At 32.4% G+C, this 18,892-nt stretch overlaps 1 long non-coding RNA gene across 1 annotated transcript; it reads right to left on the reverse strand.

Moving 5' to 3' along the window:
* Positions 1 to 14,652: 14,652 nt before the first annotated feature.
* On the reverse strand, positions 14,653 to 18,008 carry LOC132270981 (uncharacterized). The gene is made up of 2 exons (XR_009469621.1): positions 17,673 to 18,008; positions 14,653 to 15,173 (listed from the first exon to the last, which is right to left on the reverse strand). It is a non-coding gene; the product is annotated as an uncharacterized LOC132270981 (long non-coding RNA).
* Between the last annotated feature and the right edge of the window lie 884 nt (positions 18,009 to 18,892).

Raw genomic sequence — 18,892 nt, forward strand, 5'->3', positions numbered from 1 at the left:
ATTCAGATACACCAAATAAGACTTATAATAATAATTATCTTAAATGATATCCATATACAAATATATTATGTAATATATACGTATATAATATCTTCCATACTATATATACATATACAGATGTATATATATATAACTACTTCCTTCCATCCTAATCGCAAGTTAAATAAACCATATACTCATGTACGATTATAGATAAATAACTAAATAAATAAATATATATATATATATATTCATTTCCTTCTATAATAATCATTAATTTATTCTGTTACACACGCTAAAGGCTACCACATATCTTAGCAACACTCTACAGCCTTTAGAAAAACTAGAACACATCGAGACTTATTCTAGAACCTCTCCGGACTTTACCGGACCTTTTTGAGACACCAAATACCTTACCACGCGCCTCTACACTCTCCGAAGCACCTTGTACGCGCTTCCACACATCTTTCCACGCACGCACGCGCTCACACGCGCCCTCACACGCGCTAGAGAGTGAGCGCACGCTCACACGCGCTGCCACGAGCGCGCACGCGCGGCCACGCGCTGCCACGCACGCTGGCTATTCCTCTTGCTGACGCGGCACGCTCCTATTGGTTAGTTGTACCGCGTCCCTGCTGGTGCGCTGCAGCGAATCAATCCACCATCATCCACCTCATCCAACGGTCTAGATCAGTGTAGCCATCAACATATTATACACCCTAATGCACTGAATCAATCTATTATGTATTTCAAAATTCAATGCCCCAGATTCACATGCACATACTTTTAGCATAGGCCGCACCACACTGGAATATCGCCTTTCTAAACTACCATCAGTGCATAAACATATACAGTATATATATATATATAATTAATTTGCACATATATAATTATATATATATAATTCTAAATATCCGAATTTTTCTAAAAAAATATCAAATCAGTCCAGAAAATTCTAGGAAAAATCCACAAGCTTAATTTATTAATTTTGGCCATAACTAAATATATGTAATTATATTTTGGTCCATTTAATTTAATTAATCACGCTACATAAAGTTAAAACAAACTATAAGAAAATTTCAGAAATAATATTTAATTAACCTTCCCTCACATACAATATTTAAACTATCCGAACAATTCAAACATATATTCACATGTTTAAATCTATAAAAAAAAATTTCAAAAAAATAAACATGCTCATCTAATTCGATTAATAATTTAATTCAATACAATACAATTATTATTTCAATAATCAAGGTGATAAGTTTATGAGTTCTAAGAGGAGAAGTAGAGAAGAACTCGCCTTTTCTTTTCCAGATCCGGTCTCCTCTTACGTTCTTTGATCCGGCCTCCTCCTCGTTAGCCCTTCTTCTTCTCTCTCTAATTCTCGTATTTTTCTAACGTATAAAAACTCCTAACCCTAAAGTCTTATATGTCTATTTATACACATCCAAAAACCTAAATCCTTTTCCCATTAGGATTATCATATAAAATAAATAATATTTATCTTTTAAATAATATATATACATACATATATTTTAATATAAATATATATATATTACCTTCCACATATAACCATTAGTTAAATAAATTATATATACCTATATATATCACTATATAATTATATTGACATATATGCCCCTACACATGATTTAATAATGAATTAATATACATATGTAATTATATAGGTATAATTATGCAAAGATAATTGTTAAATATCCTCCCAACCACGGGCCTTTACCAATTAACCCAACAAGGCTTCCTTCAAGCCCAATACCACATCCGTTGATCCAACTTCCTTTAATCCCAATCCAAATAACTTAAATACCTAAAATAATGAAATTAAATTTAATAGCTACCAATAATTAACAATAAAGTTACACCAACATAAAATCACGCAAATCAAATAAACACTTCACTAACTAGCATTCCACAAATCAAACACCATATAAATTTAACAATTAAAATTACAAAATATATAATCTAATTAAAACAATACAATTTACCTACGCACTTAATTAAATAAAACAAATCACAACTATCAAGCACCTAATTAAATAAAACAAATCACTTAAAAATAATAATAATAATATAATATAAATTAATTACACAAAACTCCCGAAAATGAAAGGAACGTGAACCTGCAAGAATGCTAAATTCTAAGAAGGGATGATTGTGACGTCCCACATCGCGTATCCTAACCATGTGAAAACATGTTTTAAAAACTGTAAATATGAAATAGGGTGGACGGTGCAGGGTCGGCACTCATGACATAGACGTGTGATTCGGGTTGTTATAGAATAATAGAAGCCACAGTACATGCAACCAAACCAAATATCTCTCTCTTTCTCTATCACACATACACACACAGTTTCTTTGAACCTCACATACCATGCATAGCATATTAACCGGGCCAGATGGTCTTTCCCAATAATGAAACTAATTCGAACTATATATATATATATATATAAACATATATGTATGTATATAAAATCCAAGGCAGTTTCCACACAGAAAGAGATTGAGAGAGACTCTAAAGAACAATTCATCAGTTGGGAAGTCTAAAAAACAGATCCTCCAAAGTCATAATGTAATTTGCCATTATTGGAGCTATCAAGTTAATGGTCCTGTCAGTAGTTGCATAGCTCTTACACTGCTAGAAGAGTGTCTTTGACTTTAAAAGGAATAGACATTGGACCAATACTCACATAACCCCACTTGATTTGTGAAAGGCCACATTTGAACCAACTTTAACTTCCAACATATCATATTCATTTTACAAGACCTAATTGTTTGTTTTCCTTTCTAAAAAGCTTTTCAACTTTGTTTTCCTAATTAAATAAAGGCAAATGATATTTACACCGAAGTTGTACATCGAATTATTAGGCAGAATGATATGGCAGTCCAGTTGATAGATAACGTCATTTTTTTTATTAATCTGCTTATTCACTTTTACTTTTACTCTTTACCATCCCTAATTTCAGAAACCTCTCCGCCGTCCCCAATTTCTAATTTCTCATGACGAAGTTTCTCTCGTCATCCTCAATTTCTCTCTCTCTTGTACACATTAGAAACCCTTTCGTTTTTTTTTTTTTTTTCCTCTGATTCGACACAAATAAAGAGCAACCTCCTCCCCTCGCCTAACCCGCTTTCCCCTTGCCTAATTGCTATCTTAGATCGAGAAGCGTTAGACTGGTTTAGCCTTTCCATTAAGCAAATACGTATGGCTGCGTACCGTGTGTGAGTACTCCTTCTAGGACCTTTCCATCGTTTGTGAGTACTCTTTCTAGGACCTTTCTTCTCTTATGCGCCGCTTGTATATCCATGAATATCTACTAGTCTTTTCTATTTATGGTTGTTATTTTCTTGGTTGTATCCATGAATATCGTCTTGTCGTCATTTTTTTAATCACTCAAGTGCATTTTATTTATAATATTTCATTCATTATACAATACATAGCTTTATTGATAAGACTGATAAAAATAATTTAAGAGTAATATTTACTTATCCCATATTGGGATTTGAATACATATGCTTTTGCACAAAATTTTAGAGTTTGGCTTTTGCTTTAGAATTATAAAGAAAGAGTTACTGTATATTTTGTTCATTGTTTTTATATTTACTTCTAACATTTATTTTTCTCAAACATTTTCTTCTCTAACAGCATGTTCTCATGATTCATGTTGAAGTATTGTCTTATATAAAAGCAGGGAATGAAAAAAATAAAAATAGTGATAATGTAACCAATTTTGACTGGAATGAGACTTCAATAATTATTTCATAATACTTAAATTTGTTAATACCTTTACTTTGTTGTTTTACTTTATTGATCAGTACTTGCATGTTTTTAATTTGATTAGAAATGGAAGAAGATCAAGTACAAGATGTTGAAATGCATTATGATCATGAGATTGGTAGTGATGACAAAGGAACTGAGCAAGAGTCAGAAAGAATGCTAGGTGAAGATGAAGAGTTAGAAGGAATGCTAATTGAGGATGAAGTGGAAATGCCCAAGGCTGGGATGATTTTTCAGTCTAAAGAAGAAATTCGTAATTGTTATAACAGTTATGCCAAGTATCAAGGTTTTAGTGTTGCAAAAACTAGCGTAAAGAACGGAAGTAAAAGTAAGTCAATACATTTTTCACTTGCATGCTCTCGGAATGGCAAGTCAAGATCAATTGCAAAAAACTCTTTTAACCTAAGGCCTTTAACTAAGACAAATTGCAAGGCAAAAATCAATGTTACAGGTAAAGAGGATGGGAGTTTCACTATCACTGGTGTTTTTCTTGATCACAGTCATGCATTAAGTCCAAGTTAGTTACGACACTTTAGATGTAACAAGGCACTAGATTCTCATGTTAAGAGAAGATTGGAATTAAATAACTTAGCAGGAATAAAGTTGAATAAAAATTTTTATGCACTTACTGTTGAAGTTGGTAGCTGTGAAAATTTATCATTTAATGAGAGGGATTGTAGAAATTACATAGCAAAAGCAAGATAATTGATCGAGACTTGGGATTGGAGATGCAGAAGCCCTTCAGAAGTATTTTTGTCGAATGCAAAATAGGAATTCAAACTTCTTTTACACGATTGATATAGATGATGAAAAGCGGTTAAAGAATGTATTTTGGGCGGATGCACGATGTAGAGCCACATATTAGTCATTTGGAGATATTATTGCCTTTGATTCTACATATCTTACAAATAGGTATGACATGCCATTTGCTCCTTTTGTCAGGGTAAACCATCATGGGTAGTCAATATTACTTGGTTGGGGTTTATTATCCACTGATACTTATATTTGGTTATTTGTGATACCCCCGGATTTTCGAATGCGGGTTGGCCAGGCCCACGCCCGAATACCCGATGATATCAAAAATAAATCGGCAATAAACGAACACAGTGTACAAAAGAATAAAGAAGAATAAATAAAATACTGACAAGAAACTAAAATGATAATCTAATAATAAACCTCATAATATATTTCCATTAATTAATAAACTCTTCTGATACAACTGATCCTCCAAAATACAACTCGGGAATCCATACTGTGTGGACCCCTAGAAAATCCAAACTAAACAAATGACAGCAATAACTGTCTAAATCAGGAAACTGAATCATAAAGGAACTCCTATGTAGCATCGGAAGAATGAAGTAGACTGATCCCCGCTCAGCACGAACAAAACCTCTACTCCTTACGAACACCTGAAAAATAATGGTGGGTCAGACCCACAAACAAGTTCTACTCTACTATAGTCCAAGCAGAGATCCGACACACTTATACATCCTAGTCAATCCAACAGTAACTAGCAGTCCGTATATATATATATACACACACTAAAGGAACTTCACTAGACTATAGGGTTGTCTCAACCTGAATAGTAGGCAACATGCAAAACGCACATATAGTGGACATGAGTATCTAGACCTACCAGGGTACACAACTACACTATATCTAGCTACACATCCCTAGCGATATACGCGCCCTAACCACTGATCCTGAGACTCAAGATCATATCATGGCACCATACTTATATATATATAATCTATAAACCATCTTATCCAGTATAAATTAATCCTCCATAAGTTATTCAACTTGTTCAGCTGACCTAACTTAAATATAAGTAGGACTTAACATTTTAGTTAATCTATTCCCTTAAATAATAAATTAATCCTCCATAAGTCATTCAACTTGTTCAGCTAACCTCACTTGAATATAAGTAGGACTTAACATTTTAGTTAATCCATTCCCTTATATAAAATAGGTAGGACTTAACTGATAATTTAATCCGTCCCTAGAATGCCACTGTCCCATACCGGTGCATTAAACCACACAATCCAATAATTGATGTAACGATTAAGGAAATACATCAAACAATCCAGAAATAACTATAATGATATGATATCAAGTTATCACAAAATATGAATGACTTATTATTTATTTAAGCTTCCTATATCATATGTCCTACACAAACTGAATCTTATACATGATGATATTTTATTATACCGTCAAATAAGCATTCTCCATATCCAATTCATCGTACACATTTAATCTCAATTGCTAAAACATTTTAAAAGATTAAATCCATTCGTTTGTTTAAAACATTCAAATAACAAACATCATTATGGTTGAGTCTATTTAAATTTATTTAAACCCAAACCTAGTTCCTATTTAATGTTCAGGAATCCTAGGCATGTTTCTATGTTCCATCATTCCACATATATGAAAAATACATAATTTAAACATGTAAAAATTCACACCGAAAATCAAATCAAAATCATGCATTTATCAATTTATAACATAAGAACAGATATGAACCAATTTCATAAAACCTATGTTCTAATTCAATTAAACATGCATAATTATTTAATTTTATGTGTTTAATAAATCCTGAAATTTCCTATGCATGTACAGAAACACGAATCAAAGGGAAAGAGATAGAAGAAGAACTTACCTTAAACTTTCGAATCGAAAGTTAAACTTCTTCTTCCTTGATCTTCTCTCTACAGGGTTTTTCTCCTCCTTCCTTCCTTAGTTTTCCTCCTTCCCTCTCTAACTCTCTCTATCTAGAATATATCAAATGAATATTTCTAACCCCCTTTTACAACCTATAGCTATATATTTATAGGCTAAATAAACTAGCCATAACCCTTTTTCCCAATCCAAGTCAACTTAAAAAAATAAAAATAAAAATATTAAAAAGGTAAGTAAAATATGTTACATATATAATTTATGTATATCTTTATTAAATAAATAAATTATACACATCCCATTATTTATTAATGGATTATCCAATAGTACCTAAGTTACCATAATATTATAAAGTAACTTAAAACATAAAACGTAAAAAATCTATGTATATTTTTATTATTTAAATACAAAACATATACATCAGATTAAATATTACTACCCAAGTTACCAAAAAAGTAATTAATAAATTACCCATTATTTATTAATGGATTATCCAATAATACTTAAGTTACCATAATATTATAAAGTAACTTAAAACGTAACACGTATCAAATCTATGTATATTTTTATTATTTAAATATAAAACATATACATCAGATTAAATATTACTACCCAAGTTACCATAAAAGTAATTGATAAATTACTTTCCCTTTTATATATGTATATAATACATATATATATATATATATATATATATATATATATATATATATATATGTGTGTGTGTGTGTGTGTGTGTGTGTGTGTATACACAACTATCCATGGGTAATAATCCATACCAATTCAACCTCCCATCAAAGTAATCCATGAGACCTAATTGGTTAGCCCATTACTACTAATCATAACCATAAAATAATAATAATAATAATAATAATAAAAGAAAAGAAAACATTTAATTTACAATTAATCAAAACACCATTTAAGCACATAATCTAATTAAACAATTAATACATAGACAAATACAAATAACACATAAACACATAATCAAATACTCAAATAATACTCAATTCAATTCAACCCATAAGTAATTAGTTAAATAATCAATTAAATAATTAAAAATATAATTAAAATAAATAAATAAATACCGAGACTATCCTTTTAAAATTATGGGTACTACATTATTTAAGGCATGGTTGGAATGTATGTTAGGAAATGCTCCCATAGCTATTGTAACAGATTAATGCAACGCCATTCAAGCAGCAATCTTAAAGGTATTTCCAAATTCTCATCATCGTTTATGCCTTTGGCACATCACGAAAAAGATTCCTGTGAAGTTGAGGGTACTTGCTCAATACAAATCAATTAAAAAGATATTAAAAAATATTATGTATGAATCACTTAAGCCTGATGAGTTTGAAAAAAGTTGGGTAAAAATGATTAATAAGTACAATCTTGAGAATAATGAATGGTTGAAGTCATTGTATGCGGATCGTGATCATTGGGTTCTAGTGCTTTTGAAATTCACTTTTTGGGTTGGAATGTCAACGACCCAACGAAGTGAAAGCATGAATGTATTTTTTGATGGGTATGTTCACTCAAAAACTACATTGAGACAATTTTTTGAACAATATGACAATGCCTTAAAAAGTAAGGTTAAGAAATAAAGTATGGTAGATTTTGTATCTTTTAGTACTACCATTTCGACAATAACTATTTTTGTTATTGAAAGTCAGTTACAGAACGTGTACACCCATAACATTTTTAAACAATTTCAAGATGACTTGAAGGGTTTGATGTGCTGTAATGTCTCTTTTGTTAAGAAAGAAGGATTAATTTTTACATTTGAAGTGACAGAAAGTGTTACAAGAAAACATGGCATATGTTGGAAAGAGGTGGATTATCAAGTTTTTTACAACAAGACTAAGTATAAAGTACAATGCACATGCCATGTATTTGAATTTAAGGGCATTTTGTGTAGGCATGCAGTATCGGTGATGATCAAAGAAAAGGTGAATGAGGTTCCATCTCATTATATTCTTAAATGTTGGCGGAAGGATATTAAGCGTGTGTACACTTTTGTCAAAAATACTTATGATGATTTTACCAATAATGAACAGAAACACCGCAATAATAAGTCGAATCCACTATTTCATGAACTTCAAGAGCTTGGAACATAGTCCAATGATAGATGTGAGCTTTTAGTTGAATTATTGAATGAGGTGAAGGAGACGCTCCTTATAACTGGCTCAAATTCTGAAAGTAAAAAAGCACAAGAAGTTGAATGTAACAATAATCTCCTTGAAATTCCTAGTACTAGCAGCAAGTTGCTTACTCCACTAAAAGTGCACACCAAAGGTTGCCCACCTTCAAAAAGAAAAGAATTATTAGTTGACAAAATAACAAGGAAAGAAGGTATTTTTACAATATATGCCATATTATATTATATTATATTATATATATATATATATATATATATATATATATATATTCATATGTTAAATTACCTTTTGTTTCTATACTTTGTTGGTAGGTCTCTCAGGCAAAACAAAAGAACAAACTTGGTGAAAACAGCATACAACTACAGAAAAGGAAAAAGGTAACATAGTAAAAAATTTCAACCTACATTGTTGTTTTCCTTTTAGTTTTATAACCTGAAAGTTTCATGTTTATAGGTTCAAAAATTTTCACCTATAATGAATGAAGTTGCAACACAAGAAAGTCATATGGTAATTTAAGTGTCCATGTCAAAGTTATATATTTCATATATTTATTTTAAGATAATGCATACTGCATAATCTTTTTTATTTTATTTCATTTTATTTTTTATTTTTGTTAACAAACTACTTCAACTCATCTATGTAATGACATGCATGATGGGATGACTTCAACTTACATACCCATGAACAATCCATCTTGATTATATTTTTTGCGCATTTCTTTAGTCATGTTAATTATATTTTTGTATATTTATGTCATATTTTTTAAAAGACTGTTCATTGTGCATTGTGTATATGTTATAGCAGAATTATGGAAGGTCAGAGTCCAACATTTCAATGAATGGTTCGTCTTTTACCAATGAATACAACCTTGATCCTAAGATTAATTTTAAAGGTAAATTTTAGTACTAATTAAGAAAAAGTAAGTGTTAATGAAAGCTTGAGATGTATCTAATGTTGGATTATTTTTCATGATTTTGCAGGTTCTCCTTGGGATGCATCCCATCACACAAACTTTAATTTTCAAGACTAGAGATTGAATTCCTCTATCATCGTTTTTTTTCAATGAAAGAGTATAATTTTTGGAGTGCATATATGACTTGGAGATCAATTCATGGAGCAATGACTTGTTCAATGATGTTTTGCTAATTGTATTGGTGATATCTTTCATAATTTTTTCATTGCATCATCAAATATATCCGATGAATGTTTACAACTTAATTAACAAGTTCTAGATTTGTTTCATTCAACAATGTCCATCATTTGTTTCAATATGTGTTATGATGACTTGTTCGCATTTCCTTTTTGAACTTCAATTCTCCTTTTTGAACTTCCAAACACAAACCCAGCCTTTCAACAAAAAAACTAGTTCATGAAATTATAAACGTACCTATTTTCTAAGTATCAAAACATAATTGCCCAACCCCCCACCCCACCCCCCCCCCCCCCCCAAAAAAAAAAAAAAGAAGCACTATGAAAATGATTGAGAATAAAAAAAAATGAAATAGAAGGCTTCATGAAAGTAAACAGCTTTCGATTGAATCCAAATACAATCCAAAACCACTAGCCAAATAATCCAGATACTAGAACAAAACACAGAGGTCGCCAAAATATACAAAGCAAAATTTAAGAACCAAAACAAAATAATAAATAAATAAATAGAATTGACCTGAACAACTCTCAATCGGAAGTTTTTAAGCCTTTCTACGGCCGTACAATTCATTCGGAATGGAGTAAGCGATTTGGACTACCCAAACATTAAAAAATGATGAAAGCACCTATTCGACAGCTTTCACAAGGGGCCATGGAGCGAATGGAGACTTTTACAGTATCTATTATTGCAATGAGACTTTTACAGTATCTATTATTGCAAGGGGATGAGCAATCAGACTCTTCCAATTTAGCTGGGCCTCCCATCACAACATATCCAACCACGGAACTTAATGGAAAGGCTAAACCAGTCCAATGCTTCCCGATCTGAGATAGCAATTAGGCAAGGGGAAAGCGGGTTAGGCGAGGGGAGGAGGTTGATCTTCATTTGCGTCGAATCAGAGGAAAAAAAAAAAGGCCGTTGTTTGCTTAATGGAAATGCTAAACACCAGTCCAACGCTTCCCAATCTAAGATAGCAATTAGGCAAGGGGAAAGCGAGTTAGGCGATGGGAGGAGGTTGATCTTCATTCGCGTCGAATCAGAGGAAAAAAAAAAAAAAAAAACGCCATTGAAAAATTGGGTTCTAGTCAGCTTTTCCCGCTGATGATTAAGAAAAAGTAGCTCGCACTGACCATAGAAATCGAATTGCTTGCCATCAAATTCACCACAGAGGCCGGTAGGATTGATTCTCTTTTTAATATGCTTAACGACGTTAGATTATAAAGGGAGGAAAAAGGTAAGATCCAAACCCCCCGCCCCCCCCGCGCTAGGGCTTTTCTTTGCTGTACGCTATAGAACCCTTCCTAAAGCCTCCTTTTGAATTGCTCGGCAAATTCATAATATGAGGGAAGGCGATTTCGTTGTGTTGACTACGATATCCCCTATATAGGGAGAGATCACTCCGTCCCTTCAAAACTCGTCAACGAGTAGGCAAAGAATGAATAGCTTCTATTAAGGGACATGGAACACTGACTTTAGATTGTCTAGCCTTTTGTGCAAGAGAGAGAAATGACGTTATCTGCCAACTGGCCAACTGGACTGCCACATCCTTCTGCCTAATAATTCGGTGTAAGTATCATTTCCCTTAAACAAATATCCTGGTTCAAGTTTTAAGTTTGGTTGAGGCCACATTTCAAACTACTTGGTCCCACATGAAGACATTTTTGTCATCATGCTGTGAATACTTCTGGGTGTTCCTTTTATTTCATTTCCCAAAGTGCAGTGTACTTGATTAAAAAAAATTATATTTATCATGACAAATATATAAATTGTTCAAATAAATAAGCTAATAAGAAAAAAGAAAAATTTACTACAAAATATATGCTAATTAAGGAAGAGTTTTAGAAAAATAAATACTTGACAAATATAAAAGATAACATATCAATTTAGCAATGCATGATAGTCTCAATAAAAACAGTGATGAAGCCAAAAATCTATTTCAGGAGATGCATATTGAACATGATAAAAAATATATATATATAAATTGTTCAAATAAATAAGCTAATAAGAAAAAAGGAAAAATTTACTACAAAATATTAATATGCTAATTAAGGAAGAGTATAAGAAAAATAAATACTTTACAAATATAAAAATTAACATATGGATGAATACATTGAATAGTATTTTCGTTGAATACAATTATTATTGTCCTGCGTCGGTCTTTATAATTTAAAAGTAATGCATGATAGCTTTATTTTTTATGTCACATTTGACAGTTGCCCTATGTTTTTCACTTATTTAATTAGCTTTAACCAATTTAGGAATGTATGATAGTCTCAATAATTCTATTTCAAGAGAGGCATATTGAACATGATAATATTATCTCACATCAAATACTTGCAGTGAATTATTTAACGGAATAATTTTTAATTGGCTTTTTATATAAAATATAACTAAGTGGAGTGTTCTTTTTCCTTATTTGTTGCACAATTGACCAATTAAAAAAGTAGGTCTAACAATTCACCGCAGATATTCGATGCAAGAATTATTTTTCTATTTTTTTTTCCCCTATTAGTGTAGCAAGACACCCTATTAGTGTAGCAAGACAGTAATCCAAAAAAATAGAACCGCAATAACAACGCATTAATCAAGACTCAGATGTATGTCATTATTTTGTAGAAAAAAATACAGTAAAGAAAAATTCAAAAAAATATAATACACATGTTGAGTTCATAAAGTTATAGTAAAAATTTTAAATAAGAAGAGGAGAAAAAAAGATTACAACATTATACATAAGTGCAAAAAAAAGAATTTTTAAGAGGGGAAAAAAACACAAAACAAGAAGAAAAATCAGAGAACTATGAAGAAAAATAAATTAGGATTTGATTGAAGAAAAAGAAAGTAAACTTTTTATTTTTTAGAGGAGAATTAAAGAAATTTGAAGATAAAAGAGGAAAAAAGAAAAAAATTAAGTTAAAAAATTAAAAATTTTAAGGAGGCATTTATAAAGTTTCTCATGTATATTTTATATATATATATATATGGAGGAGCCGGGCCACGTGGGGTAACTGCTCCCCTCGAGAGTTAAGCCTATACTTGGCTCGTCCCTGCCTTTTATCAAATTGTAGACTTGAGGGTATTAAAAGAAAATGTTTTCTTATTATGTCTCCTAGTCAATACGTTACATCATTTCTTCTAAAAGTCCGAATTAAGCTGTCATGCATGATAGAACATGGACGTAGATATATGTAATGTATTCAGCACATTTAACCAGGAAATTTATTCTGTAAATTTGTCTGAAAATTCAAATTACTATGTAATCATACAAATAATTTTCTTATTGTCTTCCTTTCCTAAGAACCCTAACCATGCTCTGTTATTCATTCACGACTAAGACTAAAACCATGGAGAACTATCTAATTTTAGGATAAATCATAAATTACACTAACTTTCTCTGAAGTTTGAGCAAATTTTACACAAGTAGAGCGTTTCAAATTTATTGTTTTGACCTCTCTTGACGTTTGGATATATGTTCAACAACCCCCTCTCTATCAAAACTCATAAAAAAAAAAATTATAAATTGACCAAGTTGCTGTTACACTTATTTTTTATTTATTTGCAATATTTTTTTATGAGGGGGTAACGGTGGTGGACAGGAGAGAGAAAGTAATAAGAGATATGAGATAGAAAATTAATTTTTTTTAGATTTTATAATATATTTTGTATTATAAAAATATATTACGTATAAGAGTATAATTTATTTTTTATAATCTTGACTCTTAAGGGAAATCAGAGTAATAAACCTCAAACGCTCTACCTATGTGAGATTTGTCCAAACTTCAAGGAAGGTAAGTGCAATTTACCTTTAATTTTATGTCATTACCCTGGAATCTTTTTTTAATTTTTAAATTTTGAGAGAGAGAGAGAGAGAGAGAGAGAGAGGCTTTTATTCAATGTTTATGAGCCCAAGTTGACAAAATAAAAAAGCAGCCCACAGGCAATCTGTGTAAAGAAAGAGTCGATATGAAAGATCGCTTTGAAGTATTCATAGAAGGTTCTCTAATCATTAAGATGTCAAATTGATTGCCGCAACCTCCAAGTTGTTTTGAACTTAAAATCCAACAATAGGTTTTGAAAAATTCAATATAATTTTCACAAGTTCAATTGTCTCTCAATCAAATATTAATTGAAAAATTAATTGTCATACTGTCGTGCTAATTAGAATTCTTTCAATCAATGTAAGATACTGGCTAATGCAAAATATTACTTGGATATCAGCTTTATTTACTTATACAATATATAGGCCCAACTATGGGTGGGCTCAGTATCAGATACTGAAGTGCTCAAATCAACTGGAATTTATCTCTTGAAGTCATTTCTATAGTTCTTTTGTTCTAGTTTAAAAATTAATTATTGTGATGATTCATGCTACTTATAATTTTTCTAGCTCTAATCAATGTGAAGTAAGCAGAGATTTATATGAATGGTCTAAATCATCTTGTTCACACATAGCTTGTGGAGAAGTTGACACTTATAAGGGGTATGCCCCTTGCACGTGGATATGCATTGTGAAAATCGTGAGCACAAAGAATATGCAAAGCGAACAACATCTGAATAAATAGCGTGGGATAAATGGCGCCAAAGCCAACAACTATGTCAGCACTATGCACACTTATCTTAGGAACTACCAATGGAGAACCTCAAGACAGGCTTCATCATGCCTAGCGCACGCACAGCAAAATGCCAGTAGCTAAAACACATAATATTCTTACAGCAAGTGTGGATCACTTCTGTATACAAACGCGTGCACACAATTCAAACAAATTGCTAAGAACAAGCTAGGATCACTAAATAGGATGTAGGTTTATTTATTTATTTATTGTTTACCATTATTTTCATACCAACCATACAGAGCATTAGGAATTCATGTACAAAGAAACTAAGAACATGAAAAATTAGAATGTCACAAAAAAATGGAAGATACCAAAGTGAATTATATGTGCAAAATCAACACGATATACAGGAAGAAATCAACTAATTTACATAAAGATGAATTTGACTTATATCTTCACCAAGTACAGATTAAACCTAACTAATGCCCTCATCGACATCATTCCAAGAATACCCAATGACATTGTATGTAATGCATTAACCAAAGAAAATATATATGCCTAGAATAGGATTTTGAGGTAATGTACCAGTAATTTCAATATTTCATGGAGCAGTCATCCCATCATCAACCCATGGACTGGGGTTGTGATGGCAATAAAGTGAGGGTCCCTATTTGCTCAACCTTCTTTACCTTGTTCTTCCTTCTCTTTAACCCTCTTAACCCAAAATTTGAAACCTCTTCTATGTAGTGACGGTCGAGTACACTGTGCACATGGGAGAGTGAAGATCATCAAGAGAGTGGACTCGACACAGAGTGGAGCACATTGCCTCTTGGATGATCTCTCACGCACAGAGTGGTCTTTTGCTACAGAAAAAAATAATAATAAATAAATAAATAGAAAAATGATTTACAAGCAAACTGAATAATAGTTATAATATCATAGACAACAAGAGAAGGAGCTAATAATTGCCTGCACTTGAGCAAAATTGAAGAACAAATCTTTCAATAGAAGGCAAGAATCCAATGGCTTGTGGGGGATCAGAATACAAGCTTTTTTCATAAAAACATTTTGAATAGGCTTAACAAGAAGAAGATAACTAAGGTGTGCACTGAAGATGGAACCACTAACAGTGATTCTGACATCATCAAACACACATTCACATCCTATTTTGAAAATCTGTTAGGTAGCGATCCTCAATGCTACCCATGTAAAGACTTTCTTGCTCAATTTACTTCAAAAACAGTGCATGAGGATTATTTTGAAAACTTAAGCTCAATTCCCTCTGCTCAAGATATCAAGTGTTGCTTACTCTCCATTAAATCCAATAAATCTCCAGGGCCAGATGGATATAACTCATGTGTTTTTTTTTAAGAAATCATGGAGTATAATTGGAGAAAAAGTGACACGTGCAATCAAATAGGTTTTCAATCAGGGAAAATCCTCAAGCAAGTTAATGCAACTGATCTTGCTTTGAAACCTAAGATCCTTAATCCTGCTTCTCAATCTGTTTACAGACCTATATCATGTTGCAGTGTGTTGTGTAAATGTTTTTATAAATTACCGGCCAAGTTAAAGCCCATATTATCTACCCTTATTGACAAGGCTCAAAATACCTTTGTTAAAGGTAGGAAATCAGGGGACAATATCATATTGGCTCAAGAACTTTTGAGAGGGTACCATAGGGACTAGTTCTCTCCTAGGTGCACTATAAAGATTGATCTTAACAAAGCTTATGATAACATCCATTGGCTACTTGACCTCATGAACTGTCCTCTTTGTTTATATTTGGATCAAAACATGCATCTCTACAGCTTTCCTTTCAGTGTCAGTGAATGGAGAACTTTAGAATTAAGGGATTGAGGCAAGGGGATCCTATATCCCCCTACCTAATTGTAGTTGCAATGGATGCTCTGTGTTCAATTACTAACCATATGACTTCATCTAATCCGAGTTTCATATACCATTGGAGATGCAAGGCTTTACAAATCTCCCACATCTCCTTGCTGATGATGTTCTTATATTTTGCAATGGGGGCATCAATTCAGCAAGAATCCTCAAAACTGCCCTGGATACTTTCTCCCACCTCTTTGGTCTTGTTCCTAACCGCTCAAGTCTCACTTATACTTTTGTACTGTCACAGAACCTACTAGGCATACCATATGCAATCTGTTTCACTTTCCTTGTGGTACTCTTCTCTTCAAGTATTTAGGAATGCCCCACATTACTAGCAGGTTGCATGCAACTAATTGCCAAGTTCTTGCTGACAATTTGCTCTTAAGGATTACTAGTTGGATAGCAAGAGATTTATCCTTTGCTGGGAGGTTGCAACTCATCAAAGCAACTCTTCTAAGCATGCATATCTACTCGACAAATCTCCTAATTCTTCCCGCTGAAATATGTACTAGAATTAATCAGATTCTCTTGAGATTTCTTTGGACAGGGCCTGCAATGAACAAGTTTAGAGCTAAAGTGGCATGGGATGAAGTTTGTAGGCCAAAAGAAAGCGGTGGTCTTGGAATTCCTGATTTACAAGAATGGAACAAAGCCTCCATTTTGAAACACATTTGGACTCTATGCTCTCAAGACTCAAAACAGTTTACGGAAAATGTGGACCTTCAAGCATTTGATCAAGCACAATAGTTTGTGGGAGCTGGGTATACCAAGCAACTGTACCTGGTCTTGGAGGAAGCTGCTGCAACATAAGTATCTTGGCTCAACCACTCATTCTACACAAGATTAACAATGTTGCATCTACTATGGTCATAGAAGACAACTGTCTTTCCTGTCGTCCACTTTACAAGGTAGTGAATTCTAACTCTAGACAGGGCTGGAACATCAACAAATACATCAGAATGTCTTCACTTATGTACAATGAGCAGTGGTTATCACCTAGACACGTCTCCAACATGGTTTCTCCCCTAAATGACATTACAAACCTACCACAAATGACCTCATCCAATGGAACCCATCACGATCCAAAACATACTCATTGAAACACACCCTTAGAGCCATTACCCAACCTCCTCCAAATGCTCACTGGTTTAAAATTGTTTGGTTTAGTCACTCTGTACCTAAACACTCATTTTGCCTGTGGCTGGCTATTCAAGACAAACTGTTAATACAAGACAAGCCATCACTCCACTTCACTATGCAACAGAATGTATGCTTTTGATGTCTAAGTGCAGCTGAATGTCATGAACATCTATTTCACCAGTGGCCTTATTCTAAAGTCATACGGAACAGATTGCAAGATAAATGTGGGTTTTATACAAACCCTAATTCATGGAATGAGTCTTAATTTGGGTGTCTTCGAATTGGAAACAAAAGTAAAAATATAGCAGGGTGTTGATATGGAAACTTACACTTGAAAGCTTTGTTTATCACATTTGGAAGGAGATAAATAACAGGATATTCAGGAACAAGCCTGCTCCTCCAATGGTGACTCTGAATTTGATCATTGTTGCTGTTCGTCCCCGGTTGTTTTCTGTCAAGTGCTGCAAATGTTCATATGCTGAAACTGTTGCTGCCGAATGGAATTTACCATCGTCCTTCTATGAAACCTCACCGAACAACCCTTTCTTCTCCTTTGTATGATCTACGAATTTCTCTGTTTGGAGAATGTGTGTGTGGATGTTCCCACCATTGTTGACTGTTGAGAGTTTACTTTCCCATTAATTAAATAAGGATGGACCTCGCAAGTCTCCTTTGGACTTGTGGCTTTGGGCCGTGGATGTAATTATTTTTCTATTTATTCATTTAAAACTAAAAAACAAAATCATTCTTGTATCTATTTTAATAATAATAATAATAAGTCTCTTTTTTAATATTTTTTTAGTTTGAACAATGGAGTATAACACGCATAAACTGAATCTGTCACAAGAAGATAGAGAAATTTGTCACCCATAGACTCGACCTACCCATTGATTTGATATGTTGGAGTATTGTGCTGCAAATGAAACCCTATTTGAAGTTGAAGTATTTCAAATTGTATTATTAAATGAGTTGAAATAAAACCTTATTTGAAATCCAAGTATTTCAATTAGTCTAGATAATAGATTGTTATTGTAATTCTTACCTTTTAACTTAAGTGATAAGATAATTTGTAATTGTGTGTGCATATGCGTTAATTAGTAAATAAATAGGACTGTAAGATATAAAAATATTTAAACATCACTTGTATATATATTTCAAATCGGAAGTAAAACAGAAACTGGAAGGATTTGTTTTTCTAATCTCTGTGATTTCCAATTAAATATCACTTCTGAAAACAAAAATTAAATATCACTTCATTTATATTCCTCATTTCATTCACCATTACTCAAAATTTTTGTTCATTTGTTAATAAAACAAATAGATACCAAATAATTTTGAATGGATGAAAGCAATTTGCAGTGTTTGATCTCATCCAACTCTTCTCTCACTCTTAAAATTGGTTTAGAAATGAGACTCGTAGTCTTTATATAGCATGCACCTCCTAAAACTATTCTCTATTTTTGTAGATTTTTTTTAGTAGTTTTTTTTTTTTGTTTTTTTTTTTTTTTTTTTTAATATACAAACTTCTACAAGTCTTAATCTCATTCAC

This window comes from Cornus florida, unplaced genomic scaffold, assembly GCF_030987335.1.
Source record: "Cornus florida cultivar Cherokee Brave unplaced genomic scaffold, ASM3098733v1 CherokeeBrave_3.0.0_Hap2_Chr08, whole genome shotgun sequence".
Lineage (NCBI taxonomy): Eukaryota > Viridiplantae > Streptophyta > Magnoliopsida > Cornales > Cornaceae > Cornus > Cornus florida.